General features: G+C 40.6%; 1 protein-coding gene across 4 annotated transcripts in view; it reads right to left on the minus strand.

Moving 5' to 3' along the window:
• CTTNBP2 (cortactin binding protein 2) overlaps positions 1–15,056 on the minus strand; it is a 147,749-nt gene that overhangs the window by 94,835 nt on the left and 37,858 nt on the right. Inside the window, exon 2 of one of the 4 annotated variants that reach the window (XM_078440145.2) lies at positions 13,660–13,734. The exons of the other annotated variants lie outside the window; for them this stretch is intronic. The gene's annotated coding sequence lies outside the window, so the exon portion shown is untranslated. The remainder of the gene's footprint in view (positions 1–13,659; positions 13,735–15,056) is intronic. 4 annotated transcript variants of the gene reach the window in all.

Raw genomic sequence — 15,056 nt, forward strand, 5'->3', positions numbered from 1 at the left:
CTTTATTCCCCCCTCTTTATAGTTTCTTAAAACAGAACCTTAGGTCATTTTTAGATCTTCCTCCTTTTATTTTTATTTTAATTTTTTAATGTTTATTTATTTTTGAGAGAGAGACAGACAGACAGAGCATGAGTGGGCGAGGGGCAGAGAAAGAGGGAGACAGAAACTGAAGCAGGCTCCAGACTCCAAGCTGTCAGCATAGAGGCCAATGTGGGGCTCGAACCCATGAGCAGTGTGATCATGACCTGAGCTGAAGTCAGACACTCAACCAACTGAGCCACCCAGGCGCCCCAGATCTTTCTCCTTTTAAATGCAAGCATTTAGGGGCATCGGGGTGGCTCAGTCAGTTAAGCATTGACTCTTGGTTTCGGCTCAGGTAACGACCTTGGTTCGTGAGTTCAAACCCCACATCTGGCTCCATGCTGACAGCGCGGAGTCTGCTTAGGATTCTCTCTCCCTCTCTCTCTGCCCCACCCCTGCTTGCAATCTCTCTCGAAATAAATAAATGAACTTTCAAAAAAAATAATAAAAAAAAATGTAAGCATTTAAAGCAATAAGTTTTTCCCTAAGTACTGTTTGAGGTATATCTCAAATATTTTGATGCATTTTTGCTGTCATTCCGTTCAAATTATTTTCTAATTTTACTGTGATTTTACCTTTGACACATGAATTATAGAGGTGTTTTTCTCAGAAGTTTCCAGATATTTGGATGTCTTTTTTTAATGCCTTATCCTTACTGGTTTCTCATTTAACTCTGTTGAGGTTACTGAATACATTCTACAAATGTCAATTAATCAAGATGGTTGGTAGAGTGTGTTATTCATATTTTCTATGTTTTTACTGTTTTTCCCCGAATAACTACTTGTTGTTCTATCAACTACCAAAATAGGTATTAAAATCTGTAATTATGAAATTGTCTATTTTCCCTTTAAATTTACCAATTTTTGCTTCATGTATTTTGAGGCTCTATTACTCGTCACCTAAACATTTATGTCTTTGTGATAAACTGTCCCTTTTATCATTATGAACTGTATTATCTCTACAATACTGGCTCTGTTTTTGAACCTTCCACTGTTTCCTTTATCTTCCTATTCAGAATTTGCCAGTATAAATGTTTAATTTGTACTATTAAATCCTACCAACCAGTAGGACAAGCCTCTTTCACAATATCAGTTTCTAAAAATTCCTTTGTTATACTACCAGCTTATTCTTCTAGATGAAATTTAGAAGTTGATAAAATAAGTCTCAAAAAAAGCAATTATAATTTTGATTGGTATCATGTACAAATTAGACAAACATTTGAAGAAAGAGGCCTTTTTCATAAAACTAAGACTTGCCATTGGAAAATAATCTTGCTGTTGTATCTTCCAAAAGTTTTCTATTTTAAAATCAATTAGCATAAATCTGAAAACAAGAAAATTTTGGCAATATCCCCACTTTCCTAATTATCTCTGTACATATTTTATCTTGATTAAAACTGTTAAAGCAGTTCTCAATCGAGGCTGCTCATCAGAACCACGAGTAACTCTGCAAACAGTTTTCGCCCAACATTCAATGATGACTCTATGAAGATTCCCCTAAGTACTTCAATGCCCCCACCAAGGAGAAGAAGAACCAACTTCTTGCTTCTCTTTACACTGTTATACCATTATTTCCATGCTTAATATCTTAATGCTTATTTCAAACTAGGTAAATCTTTAGGGTATTTATTTTTCAAAGCAGCTTTTGGATGAGAATGTTCTGTTTCTCTGTCAATCTGAGTATGATTTCTATTTCCTTCTTCCACGACCACCACCTGGTCTGGGTGAAAACATTCTTAGGTGATAACTCTCAACACTAGATATTGTTTCTTTGCCTCCTGCATTCAATAGTGCACAGGAGCAAGTCCAAGGCCAGATAGATTTTTCTCCCTTTTTAGGTAAACCTTCTGCTTTTCTGCCCAATTAATTCCTTTTCGAACTTTAAAATTAGTAAGTAACATTTAAGATTATTCCCAGTGTTGGCTGGTATTTTCCTGCCCTACAGATTTTTTAACATAAAGATTCTGCTACATCTCACTTGCAGCAACCAATCGATTTGTTCTGGTGTTTTTCAGGAACATCCATTTTTCTCCTGGTGGATCTCCATTCGCCACCTTCTAAACATACGTATCTTTGTTTCTACTTTATCACTTTAATCCTTTCCTCTGGGTTCTGGGAGAACTTCTTAAATTTGTTATGGATTTCATTTTTTATAATGTTGATTTTTCACTATTAGTGCTAAAACATGCTTCAATTCTCCTAGTGCATTTTAGATTCTAACCACTGTCAGTACTGTCATCCTCACTTTACAGAGGAGAAACCTGAAAGGGCCTGAGACAGGTTGTAGAGCCAGGAGCTGTGGAGGCAGTACCCACTCCAGCGATCTGCCTCCGACGGCTACGCTCTCTGTTCCCCAACTCTGCAGCCAGTTCACTCTCCATCACAGTCTGGCTCATCCACCATTCAGTCTCACTCCAAAGTCTATGTTTCCTTGAATTTTAAGACACAAAGCAGATGGTGTCTAAAAATTACTTTCTAAAATTTACTTGCTTCTCATAATAATTTTGTCAAATGTAGGTCGTTTCTTTGCATTTTAAATGTTAGGTTATCTTCCCTCTTCTTTGCTACAAAATCTTTCATAAGCCTTAGGTTTTTTCTTTTTACTCCATCTTTGGACCAGTAGGAGTTAACCCAGATCTGGTGCTTATCTGTAAGCAGGGCAGGTAGAATCTCTGAGCACCTTTAGTCTCCAGCTGGTTGCCATTAAAATGCTCCTCTAATAGAGGGCAGTGGGCAGACTAGTGCTAACTTACATGGCAGTGCTCCTCTCAGCTCAGAGGGGAGAGGAGAAGTCAGAGCCACAGCCCTGTGAAACAGGTTCCTCTGTTGGGCTCCTCCCGGAGGCCTTGTGTGTCAAGGACAAGGAGTCTCTCTGGCTGCACCTGCCCAGGAGGGACGAGAGCATGTCTGTGCCAACGTCTCTGCTGGCAGAGTATCAGGGGGTGGCACTGATGTCCAAGACAGCTTTCCTGGCAATGCCGCTTTCTAGTGCTTCTCCTTCACACTTGTGGAAGAGATTTCTGGTGGCAACTCCCTAACCTATCGCATAGTCTGCCCTCGCCTCTCCAGATCCAGGTAGGTACCAGCTGGCCGGCTCTTACCAAGTTACAGGTCCGCCTCCCGAAGAGCATCACAGGGTCCAGGAAGTGAGTCAACGTTCATTTATGCCTCAGTCTGGTCATATGATCATTGCATATAGCAGGTATTCCTTTAGGACATGGGTAGTGCAGCAGTGGAGACAGTGGGCTCAGAGATCACACAAAATGGGTTTGATAGACTCTGCTACTTCTATGTAACCTTGGGCTGTTTATTTTACTCCCCTCAGTCTTTACCAGTAACGAGAGGATAACAGAGGACCAAATCCGGGGTTCTGGTTTTGTTATTTTGAAGGATTAATGAAATAATGCACGTAAGGCACTTAGCTGGGTACCCGAACAAGAGTAAACATATAATAATTAATAGCTATCATTTTAATGATGACCACTAGTTCTCTCTTGTTTTTGTCTGTTTTTACATCATTTAGGCTATCTCACTGGAGAAATGGGAAGTTGTGAGTCAGATGTCAAGTGCTGAAGTTTCCATTTTAGAGCTGGGGGATTGTCTTCAGGCATGTAGGCACGCATTTACAATTCTTCTGTCTCTTCTACTGCATCACACCCCTTAAGGAAAAAGCCCTGTGCCCCTAATTGTGCATTATGCTAGAGCCCCCTTCATGGATGTGGAAGGTCAAGCACTGAGGGTGCACTCATGAAATACAGTATATGAAGTAAAACAGAATCAACACGCTATGGATGGAAATGAAATCATCATCCAACATGTACAGAAACACACATAAATACAACACTCTGCTGGCAGAGAAAATAATAATGAATTCTTTTAAGAGATGTGTTTTAAAGGATTACAGAGCAGAAAGCAAAGACAGAACAAAATACATGGAATCCTATTTCAGCATCACCCTTTAACATAAAAAAATCAGTTCTAATGTAAGTCAAATGATGTGTTCTGAAGCACCACATTTAGAGAATGGAGATACTGTTATGCCATTAACTTTATAAGCTCTGCCCTTATTAATGGATGTGTTTTTCAACTTTCAGGGTAAATTTAGATACCACCATACAGCCTTAAAGTAAACAAATCTGCACAAGCCATTCATTTGCTGAAGTTCCAACTCATATTCTTTACGTTTTCTAAAGCTTCTAGATAATGAATAAATTGGCAAAATTTTCCAACAAAGTAAGTAATCCCACCAGAAAACGTATCAAAGTTTGTGATATTCTGGGGAACTAGCAAAATAGTCATCTGGTAAAGAGATGACTTAGAACACCCGTAAGAAAATATGCTCCCAATGATTAAAAAGAGTATAATTTTATTTGACCATTGAAAATAAGTGTTTGAAAAAATAAGGCTTCTGTAGTCTGATATTGTCAAGAGAAGCAACTAACCACTCATGGGGACTGAATATTGCTGTACCAAGGACACCAGCAGGAATTCTGCAGTTACCCGCCACCGCCCCCCCCCCCCAACCTCACTTCATGTATACTGGATCACATTCCTGTTTCTGAGAATTCCCCCCCAACCTCACTTCATGTATACTGGATCACATTCCTGTTTCTGAGAATTCCCAAACAGGTATTCCCCCCACTTTTGTATTATTCACATCATCATGACTGCACAGAAGCATTTTCTTATTAGGCTTTAATCATCTAGGACTTTTGACTCATAACAAGGGGAAAAAAAAAAAAAAACAGCATGAAACATCTTGCCTAAAATGAACCCATAAAGAATTATCCAAATAAACCAGCCAACCTCAGGGGGATGCAAGGTAACTTCCTTGAAATGTTTTAATTATTTCGGGAATAATGTAGTTTGCCAATATGATAATTCCGGAAAGGCCTATTTTTTTTGTGCCTAGAGAAATGAAATGTGGAAACAGCAGTGGGTGGGTGTGGGAACACTGTTAACATAACCAACCCCATCCAAAAATTTTTAAAGTGAAAAACAACGAAATAAAGGCAGTGTCTTATCTGCTGGGGAGAATATAACACATAATGTCTGTGGCAGAGGTTGTGATTAAAAATTTTAAACACAGTCCTTTTCATAACCTAAGAAACATTAGTTGGCTTGGTTATAAATACAATTCCCCAGGACATAGGGAGAGAATACGGGAGAGAGAGCTCTTAGCGTTGAGCCACCTCCCCAACTCCCAACGGAACCAGACTTGGTCACCGTGGAGTAACTCACCAAACGCAAGAACTGCTGAGCATCTGGAAAACTTAAACAGAAAGCTCTTAATATTCTCACCATCTACCAGCTGAAGATGACTCATTCCATATCAACAACAATCACGGGAAAAGGAATGTCAAGGGTTTGAAAGCAGTCTATTCAAACCCTGCCAGTAATTTTACCACCATTAAACGTTCCCCAGTCCTTGCAAGAATGTATACCTACTGCTACTTCCCACAGCAAACCAGAAATCCACTGCAGTTGCCAGAAAAGGACCACCACATAGATCTTGGGGCAGCCCTGGGAGGAAGCAGAGTCCCGGGAGGCAGACTTCCTCATACGCCTGCAATAAACGTGAGCCCATCGGACAGGTGGCAGATGCACAAACTGTAGGTCAGACACCTCTAGCTACTCTTAAGTCAGAGGACCAGGGACCTATGCAAAGGTGAGGGGAAGACATGATCTTGTTCAAGGAACAGATCTCAGCAGGACAAGTGTCATTTGCAGGAATGGGGTGAGAATCCATTTTAGATCACGCAACGTTGTCTTCAGTGCACTTGACACAAAAACAGCTGTGAAATGCTTTATAAACCATCAACTGTAATGCATAGGTTGGTTGGTATTAACATACAATCATCCATCACAGGCCTAACCATCTCAAATCACATTGGTGAAAATGCTCAACTATTTATGTTTCTGCTAGACCTTTTCTGTTTACATTACACCATTTATTCAATGAGAGCTCAAGTTATGTCTATGCAAGAGCCATTTTTCTCCAGCAACCAGCTTCCCTAGTCCTATTCCACAGGGCATTTGTGAGCTGAAAGGGAAGGGGTAGTATACCTTAAATAGTCTCTAATAGAGAATAAATTATAGAATAGTGTAAATATATGCGACACATTATGAAACAGTGAACTGTGGCATCTCTTCCAAAGGAGTTTAGACCAAGATGAATGGCAATCATTTCCTGAGTCTCCAACACAATTTATGACTGGCTATGATCAATTTCTGAAAAGAGTAGATATGAACTATATGTTTAAAGTCTATTCTTGTAAGAATCCATTTTCTCTTCTCTAAGCTATGCCACCCACTTTCTCACTGAAAGTGGAGCATGAGTCTGAAAGCCTCTGTGGCCTCAGAGCAGATGACACCACTCATCTGTGTAGGTGGCACATTACAGGGCTCACTGGAACTTGCTGCAGGAAGGAGATTGGGACCCTGCCATTCCCACCCCCTCTATCCTGGAACAGCTACTGAAGGCATCTGTTTCTGTCCTTTAATATCTTCAGTCTCCCATTAATATTCATGGAGAACACAAGGATAGTAAAAATAACAGTTAGGATGGGACTGAGGTCATCACTCTCTGCCAAAACATGTCAGTTCTTAAAACACTGATCAGTTACACAGAAACGTTGATCAGACAGAACTAAAGCCTGTGGTCACAGTCCCTCAGCCAGAGTAGACAACATTACCATTCACACTAAAGGCAATCATGACCTTTCATCCGAATGTCTGTGCTTTATATACAAGATGACGATGCCATTAAACTTCCCAGAAGACATACATCCCTACAAGCAACTGGACTAGGAATGGGGCATCCACACACACTCTTTTACCCATTCCTGGGAGTGCCTGTCTCCCCCCATCTGGCTGGCCAGAAGGAAAGGCCTCGGGTATAATTTAACTTCCTCTATGCTACGATAAATGTTCCAAATAGGAATCACAACCACAGACCTGGTTACAAGAGCTTCATGCTCAAACCAAGTGACCTTACTACACACCAATATTTATAAAAGAGAAGCTGTCAGATACATATGAGGCATCATGATAATGTCTGAGTGGATTTAGTATAGCCATGCATTTAGCAGATCACTCTAAAATCATATTGTACTTGCCTGTGAATGTACAGACTGTTTTGCCTGCGAAGTCTATTTTTAAATATTGGTACAAGGCACTTGCAGCTGTGTTTGAAAAGTAAAGGATAACATGTACTTGAGATTAAGCCTGTCATCCACAGAAACAATTTCTACTCTATCACATATAAATAACAGTATCAACAGAGTCCACCAAAATGACAAAAGCAAAATCAACCTTTGTAAGAAAAAATCTTAATAGCCCATTTCCAAAATAATACTTTTTGAAGCTGATTTAGTATGAACAGTCCTAATTTTATTATTTCCCTATGTTAAAATGACTTTAAAAGATTTCACACACAACACATATGATGTACACAACATGCAACCAAATTATTTTTCTTTCAAGGAAGATAATCAAATAAATGCGCCTGTAAAGGTGATCTAGGTTATAGCATTTTTGCCATGCTTATGTTGAGTCACAAAATCACGCTAGGAGGTCAAGAGCAAGTGCTCCATGGGTATCTTCTAAGGTCAGGAAATTCATCAGCACCATGACAGACTAACAATCTACCCTAGGATTCATAAGCCCATCAGCCCCTATCTGAGTGGAAGGCCCAAAAACATACTGGAACACACTATGCATAAAGTATTCCTATTCCTCTCCTCTCTTTGTCAAGAACTAGATTTGGAAATAAGAGCAAAGAATTAGAAATCAAACATACAGCCACTGGAAGAAATACTGTCCTCAGAGCTGATACATTATTTGGAGGGAGAAGAGACCCAGGAAGGCATTAGAGCCACTAAACAGCTAAGAGTTTTGCAAAGCATTGGACTGTTCTTCCTTCATCACAAAAGCTTGTCATAGAACAAACACCACTCTTCTTTGGCTTTATGGCCTAGAAGGCTGCCTGTTCCTCACAAGAAATAAACACTTCTCAGTCTGAATTAATTGAAAAATGTTTTTGTTTCACAAAGTAGTAATAAGAACTTACATTTGAACTACTCTTTGGGGATAAAGAGTCTGGATTACTAAATGGTCAAAGAATCCTACTGTTTAGAAAAAGGCTAATGATGTTTCCACATGTAAGTTTTTTGGGTTTTTTGGTAAGATATAATTCTAGCCATGGATGAAATATTTATTGGTTATTACACTTTCACTTTTAATTCAAACACTTAGAAAAAGAGAAAACATAAAAGTGGCTTATTTAAGACTTTAGTCCCCTGTATTCAATCAGAACATTGCCAGTATCCCAGAGCACCTGAATCATGTGGATAAGCAATGGGATCAGAACTCACCATTTCTTGGGGCTCTGGGTGGCTCAGTCAGTTAAGCATCCAACTTCAGCTCAGGTCATGATCTCACAGTTCGTGAGTCTGAGCCCCACATCAGGGTCTCCACTGACAGTAAGGAGCCTGTTTGGGATTGTCTCTTTCCCTCTCTCTCTGCCCCTCCCCCTGTCTCTCTCTCTACAAAAATAAATAAGCTTTAAAAAAAAAAAAAAAAAAAAAAAAAAGCAAGCAAGAAAGAAAAGAGCTCACAATTTCTTAATATCCTTGGCTCGAACAGCCATTACCAGAACGCTCCCTCAACATCCTCATGTCCTCGGACTTTATCACGACTACAAAGAGACCGCATTCTCCCCTAGTTCATCTTCCACTCCCCAAGCACTGTTTCTCTCAATCCAGTGGAAAGCTCATGTTTCTTCAGATGCTTCTTCAGTTACTTCTCTACACAGTAAGCTTGGGTCCATTCAGCATCTGCCATCTGTGCTCTCTCGGAATGCTGAGCAATGCTAAAGCACATTAATAGCTCACTCTGAAGCCAGTACACATTTCAAGCCTCCAAGCTCACCTGGGTCCAAGGAGCCAAGATCACTATGGGTTCAGTGAATCACAGTGGTAAGAAGGAGGCCCTGGTTTCATGGTGGACATGCCAAACCTTCTCTAGGATCCTAACTCACTGTTCTCCGCCTTGTGACATTCACCTTTGCTTTCCTCTTCGTATTGTGATCTCTTCCCAGTAATCTCAAAGTTCTCCATTTTTACCTTTCTCAAAGGAAACTGTTTCTTTGCCCCTCTAAGGTTGTTAATCCCATCTATGCCTCACCTTCCCTTACTACTTCCCTTTTATCTCCAAGCACTACAAATGATCCTCCCTGACCAAAACTACCTCTTCCAGAACCTTACATCCAACTGCCTGCCAAATAGGTTACCCTGGGTGTTCCAGTAAGGCCAGAAAATTCATCAAGTACCAAACTGAACTCTTCATCTTCTCCCCTGGACACCTTTACCTTACATATTCCCTGTCTGGGCTGTGGTACCACCACACTACAAACTCACCTGAGTGTCAACAGAGAAACCACTTTCACTCCTCTCGTACCCACAGCCAATCAGTCCAGGCTCATCATTGCTGCCTTGCAAGAATTCCTCATATGTGTCCCCTCCCAACTATCCCAGCCATCACTGCCTTCCTCTGGCCCCTTGTCACCTTCATACTAACACTTGCAACAATCTCCTGCTTGGTCTCCACACCTCTGTCTCTCCAATCAATCTTACTCTTTGCTCCTAAGAAGGATTACTCCAAAATGCAGGTGTAAGGAACTGATCAAAATCTGTCCAGAGTTCTTATTACTTAACAATAAGGCCCAAACTTTCATGAAGGTCCTCCATGATCTGACCTCTTATTCTATCTCTACTCTTATTTTTTCAATGTTTATTTATTTTGAGAAGGAAAGAGAGAGAGAGAGAAAGCAAGCAGAGGAGGGACAGAGAGAGAGGGAGAGACTCCCAAACAGGCTCCGCACCACCAATGCAGAGCCCAATGCAGGACTCAGTCCCATGAATTGCGAGTTCAGGACCTGATCCAAAACCAAGAGTCAGATGCTTAACTGACTAAGCCAACCAGGCAACCCTCTACTCTCCTTTTTTACATACCAGCACCCACCCTCCTCCTCTTTACCTCCTAAGATTTCTAATAACTGCATTTTCTTATTTTCTGTATTCTTCATATTCTGGCATCTAGGGAGAGAGATTCCTCCCAGAGCTAGCCAGTTGTTAAAGACAGCCCATGACTCTCCTGTGACTGTGACCTCTAGATGCAAACCAACCAATGCAGGGCCCATGGCCCCTCTGTCTGCCTCCTTTAGCAGACTCTCACACATGCAGCCACTCTCCCCTGCCCTAACCATCACCCCCCGGCCAGGTACAGCCCCAGGTACTCAACAAAGAGGGGCAGTCTCTCCACCCTGGAGCCTCCTGAAAGTATTCATAAGTCTGCTTACCTTGCCTTGCCCATTCCTTCCCATGGAAACCACAATGAAGACTTCTTGTCCATGCTTTCCTTCACTCCTTCTGCCTCCAGACTGATCCCGGTGCTTCCCCATGTGGCCCTGTCTGGCAATGCTGGGCCTACTTCTAGGGACCAGAGTATAAAAATTTCTCCCCCTATGACAGTCATTTCCATGTTTGTGTCTTACCATATGTGATTAAAACAAATCCTGGGTTAATTTTTAAAACAAGTTTCAACTACAAAACTATTTACAAGGCCCTGACTTCGCTGTGCTGTTGCAGGTCTCTGTGCATATAGCTGGTAAGTTGTATTCTTCCTATGAGAGCCAGTTTCTAGTGTGTCTTTCTACGTGAAGCCTTTTCTGACCCCCCCCCCCCAGTGTCGAACCCCCCTCTTTGTGCCCCCACTGCACAATGTGTGTGGCTCCTACCCAAACATTTCTGCATCACCACAACTGAGTTATTTGCTTCAAACTCTCCTCCTTCCCTCTCCCCTCCAAAGCCAGGAAGTCAACTACAAGGAGACTGGGCCATACTTATGCTTATCATGAGCACTGACCTTGCATACAAAAAACAATCAATTCTTTATGAATTTAAATGTACATCAGTAGTGTCAGTACTGAATAGACCAGCTTTGCTGCTTTGAAATCGAGCACTCCAATTAAGAATTTCCAGCTAGAAGGAAAAAAGTTAATCAGTAATATCTTTAGACACAATTTATTCTCATTTAAACTATACCCTGTCCAAAAAAAAAAAAAAAAATACAAATAACATCTTAATGATGGCCCAACCAAACGGACTGACTTTGGAATTTATTTTCCTAAATATATTTGGCTAGGGGTGTGTGATATAAGCTTAGAATAAACAATACGGTACCTTTAAAAAAAAAATGAGAAGGCAGTCTGATTCTGAACCAGGAAATTATGCTAATTTCCTTTTTATCTTCCTCCTTAAGATTCTTTTATAATTCACTCCAGTTAGGAAATGATACAAAGCACAGATCTAAACAAACTGATTTCTCTTCTCTTCCTTATGAAAGACAATTTAAAATTGGTTGAATTGGTTGCTTAGAATTCAAGGTAAGTACCTAGTCTGAGGCAGAGTATTTATGTCAATTTATAAAAGAACTATAAAATTAACATTTAAAAATGAACAAACATTACTTTTTCAAGTGTTGATCATAAATATCTTGACATCTGGAGAAATCTCACTCAGACCATTCGACTCTACTGCCTTCAGCAAGTGATGAGTTGCCATAACTTGTTCTATTTTATTTTGAGCACAAATACACAGACTAATTCCTTGGTCCACAGGGAAGGTGCTAGGTTGGGTTTACTTATGTCCTCAAAATAAAATAATTCTGGCCCTTCAAAAGCTACACAAGCAAAAAAGGTTGAGGCTTTGTTTATTTAGAGGTGCCTCTTGGAAATGCCTCAAGTTATGTAACAGCGTTCCAATTTTCCTACTCTCCTCAGATAATTGCCAGCATCAATAAAAGGAAAAACGGCTTACCGTCCTTACTTCTTTAGGTGGAACAGCGAACCTAAGCAGGCCAGCTGTCATGCGTGGATGGACGCTCTAACCAACAAGCCTCCCCACAGAGGGGCAGCTAAAGTGGCGTCAAAAAGTAGCTGCAAGAGCCACCTTCCCTCTCAGCCCCAAGGTCAGCACAGTAAGTTATCAGTGTGTCTTGTCCACATGAAACTGAAACACAGGTACACCAACTCACAAGGCTCACCTTGCTTAAGGCTAAAGGGTCTGCTCTTGCTTCTGGAAAGAAATTGGAGATTCTAGAGATGCGAAGCCACCTAATTCAGTCCCGAATGGACACTCTGGTTTCCAACTGCCTGGATTTGAATTTTGGCGGTAGAATTTCCTAGCTCGATGGCCTCTGCGAAGTTGCTAAACACCCTAAGCCTCAGTCTCTCATGTGTAAAATAGAGATTATAATACCTAGGTCATAGCCTTGTTGAAAAGCTTAAGGAGATACTTAATGTACAGTGCATAGCATGTTGACTGACACAATGACCAGTGTTCAGTTCCTACACACTCAGTAAGAGAGGATAAATTATATACCACTTATAAATTACCCAGGCTAAGTCTAGGCTGCAGCATTGGTTAAAGGAGGCTTCATTACTAAGACTGATGTTCCTACTTCTTCCTGTTACTTCAAGTTTTAAGCTCAGGTCACATCCTTGAATTAGCAAGCTAAGAACTACTGCTAAAAACTTTTTAAAGACTATTTTTTAAAGCACTCTTTAAAGATTCGCAGCAAAATTGAGAGGATGGTACAGAGATTTCCCACCCACCTCTGCCCCTACACATGCATAGCCTCTCCCATTACCAACACCTCCCCCCCACCAGAGTGGTACATCTGTTACAACTGATGAACCTACACCGACACATCATCACCCAAAGTCCATAGTTTACCTCAGAGTTCTCTTGGTCTTGTACATTCTATGGGTTTGGACAATTGTATAACATACATCCATCATTATAGGGTCATACAGAGCAGTTTTGCTGCTCCAAAAGTCCTCTGGGCTCCACCTAATCATCCCTCTTCCCCTCCTCACTCCTGCCACATCACTGGTCTTTTGACTCTGTTGCCTTTTCCATAACGTCATATACTTCGAATTGTGCAGCATGTAGCCTTTTCACATTAGCTCTGTTCACTTAGTAAAATGCATTTAAGGTTTCTCCACATCTTCTCATAGCTTGGTAGCTGATTTCTTTTTAGCACTAAATAATACGCCATTGTCTGCATGTACCACAGCCTATCCATTCACTACTGAAGGACGTCTTGGTTGTGTCCATGTTTTGGCAGTTATGAATAAAGCTCCTATAAATCCCTGTGCATGTTTTTGCGTGGACATAAGTTTTCAACCCTTTTGGCTAACTACCAAGAAATGGATTGCTGGATTGTATGGTAAGAGTATGTTTAGTTTTATAAGAAACCTCCAAACTGTCTTCCCAATTGGCTGCACCATTTTGCATTCTCACCAGCAGGGAAAGACAGCTCCCGCTGTTGCTTCACATCTTCACCAGCATTTAGTGTTCTCATTGTTTGGACTTTGGTCATTCCAATCGCTATGTAGAGCTGAAATTTTTATCATTTCATGGGGTTTTTTTCCTTCACATATTTCTCTTTATAAAACTGAGTGATCTTTAAGAATACTGAGAGGGTTAATAAATGTAATTCTTGTAGAAGGTACCTTAATCCTCCAGTTCTACCAGCGCTGTACTTTTCAGAGAAACCAGGGCCAGTCTTTTGCCTGAGAAGAGTTAACCTGAAGAAATCAGAGTTGAGAAATGGAGAGAGTGAGACTAAGTGCTGACCGACATCATTTGAGTCCTTGAGTCTAGCTAGCCGTTCCTAAAAGCTAGACTTACTCCTGTAACTTTTCAATTACATGAGCCAATATATTCTTGGGAGCTATTTGGTTTCTGTTCCTTGCAACCCCCAAATTAGTCAGTAACAAAGCACTAAACTCCACACTTTTGTAATGACAATACCACCAATTACAACAAAACGGTCACTTTTTAACATCTGTGAGCCTAATAAACTTTAATGTCACAACCACTAACCCTCACTGACAGATCTTTCCAGATTCTTTCTGATTTCTGCTTCTCCTCTCGTGGTACACCCTGGCTACCTTCTTTGCTCTTATAGTCTTCCTGTCATTTTCCCTGACCAATCTCTCTACCAACTACCTCTATACAAAGGATGGTCTAGAGGCACCAGAAAGGTGGCCATCCACCTAAGGCTGTGGCCAACAAGGTCCCCTTTCATCTGACCTTTGCCTTCTCAGCCCCACCCTACCACTTTATACCCTAGTTGAGGCCAGCCAACCTATGAAGACGATGACAGGAACAAATCATTATTTAAAATCAGGAAATTTGGGTATAGTTTGTGATGTGGCAATAGATAACTGGAATATTGGCCTAAGAGATACAATTTCCTGAGGGGAGATACACAGATTCAACCTAGAGGTAAGTACCACATTAACAAGTTGCTCAGTAGCAAAGTGTAATGCTTTCTACAAATCCTCCAAGCATCACAGTCCATTCTTGGTGTTAGCAACAATCATGGTGAAATGGGAAAAGACTAGACTCTGAGCCTAAAGACCAGAGTTCAGCCACTAAGACAACTGGAGAGTTAACAGTGGCTCCAGTTTCCCATTTAGTAAAACGGAGCATGTTATGAAGAATACATAGCACAAAACATGAGTATGGTGTGTAATGTTAACATTATTATTAAAATAGCTGTATGTGATATCTGATGTCTTGTTTGAGGGCATACCTTGGACCACAGGCAATCCTTTTCCTTATACACTATTCAATCATTACCGAAGGAACAGGAAGAATTTTAAAAATTCATTAACATATGTTAATTCTGCATTAATCACAGGCCCAATCTTTGAAAACTGTCCTACTTATTAAAAGGATTTATAGATCTGAATTCAATCTTTTTTTTCCCCCTCAAAAAATGATCAGCTATTTAACATGTGATCTAGCTTGAAAAATGTACTATTTCATTCATTTCAGGGGTTCAACTATTATATATCGCCTTTGATTTTGCCCTTACAAAAATATTAATGAAAACAGTGGC

The sequence above is a fragment of the Panthera onca genome, chromosome A2, assembly GCF_046562875.1.
Source record: "Panthera onca isolate mPanOnc1 chromosome A2, mPanOnc1 haplotype 2, whole genome shotgun sequence".
NCBI classification, from domain to species: domain Eukaryota; kingdom Metazoa; phylum Chordata; class Mammalia; order Carnivora; family Felidae; genus Panthera; species Panthera onca.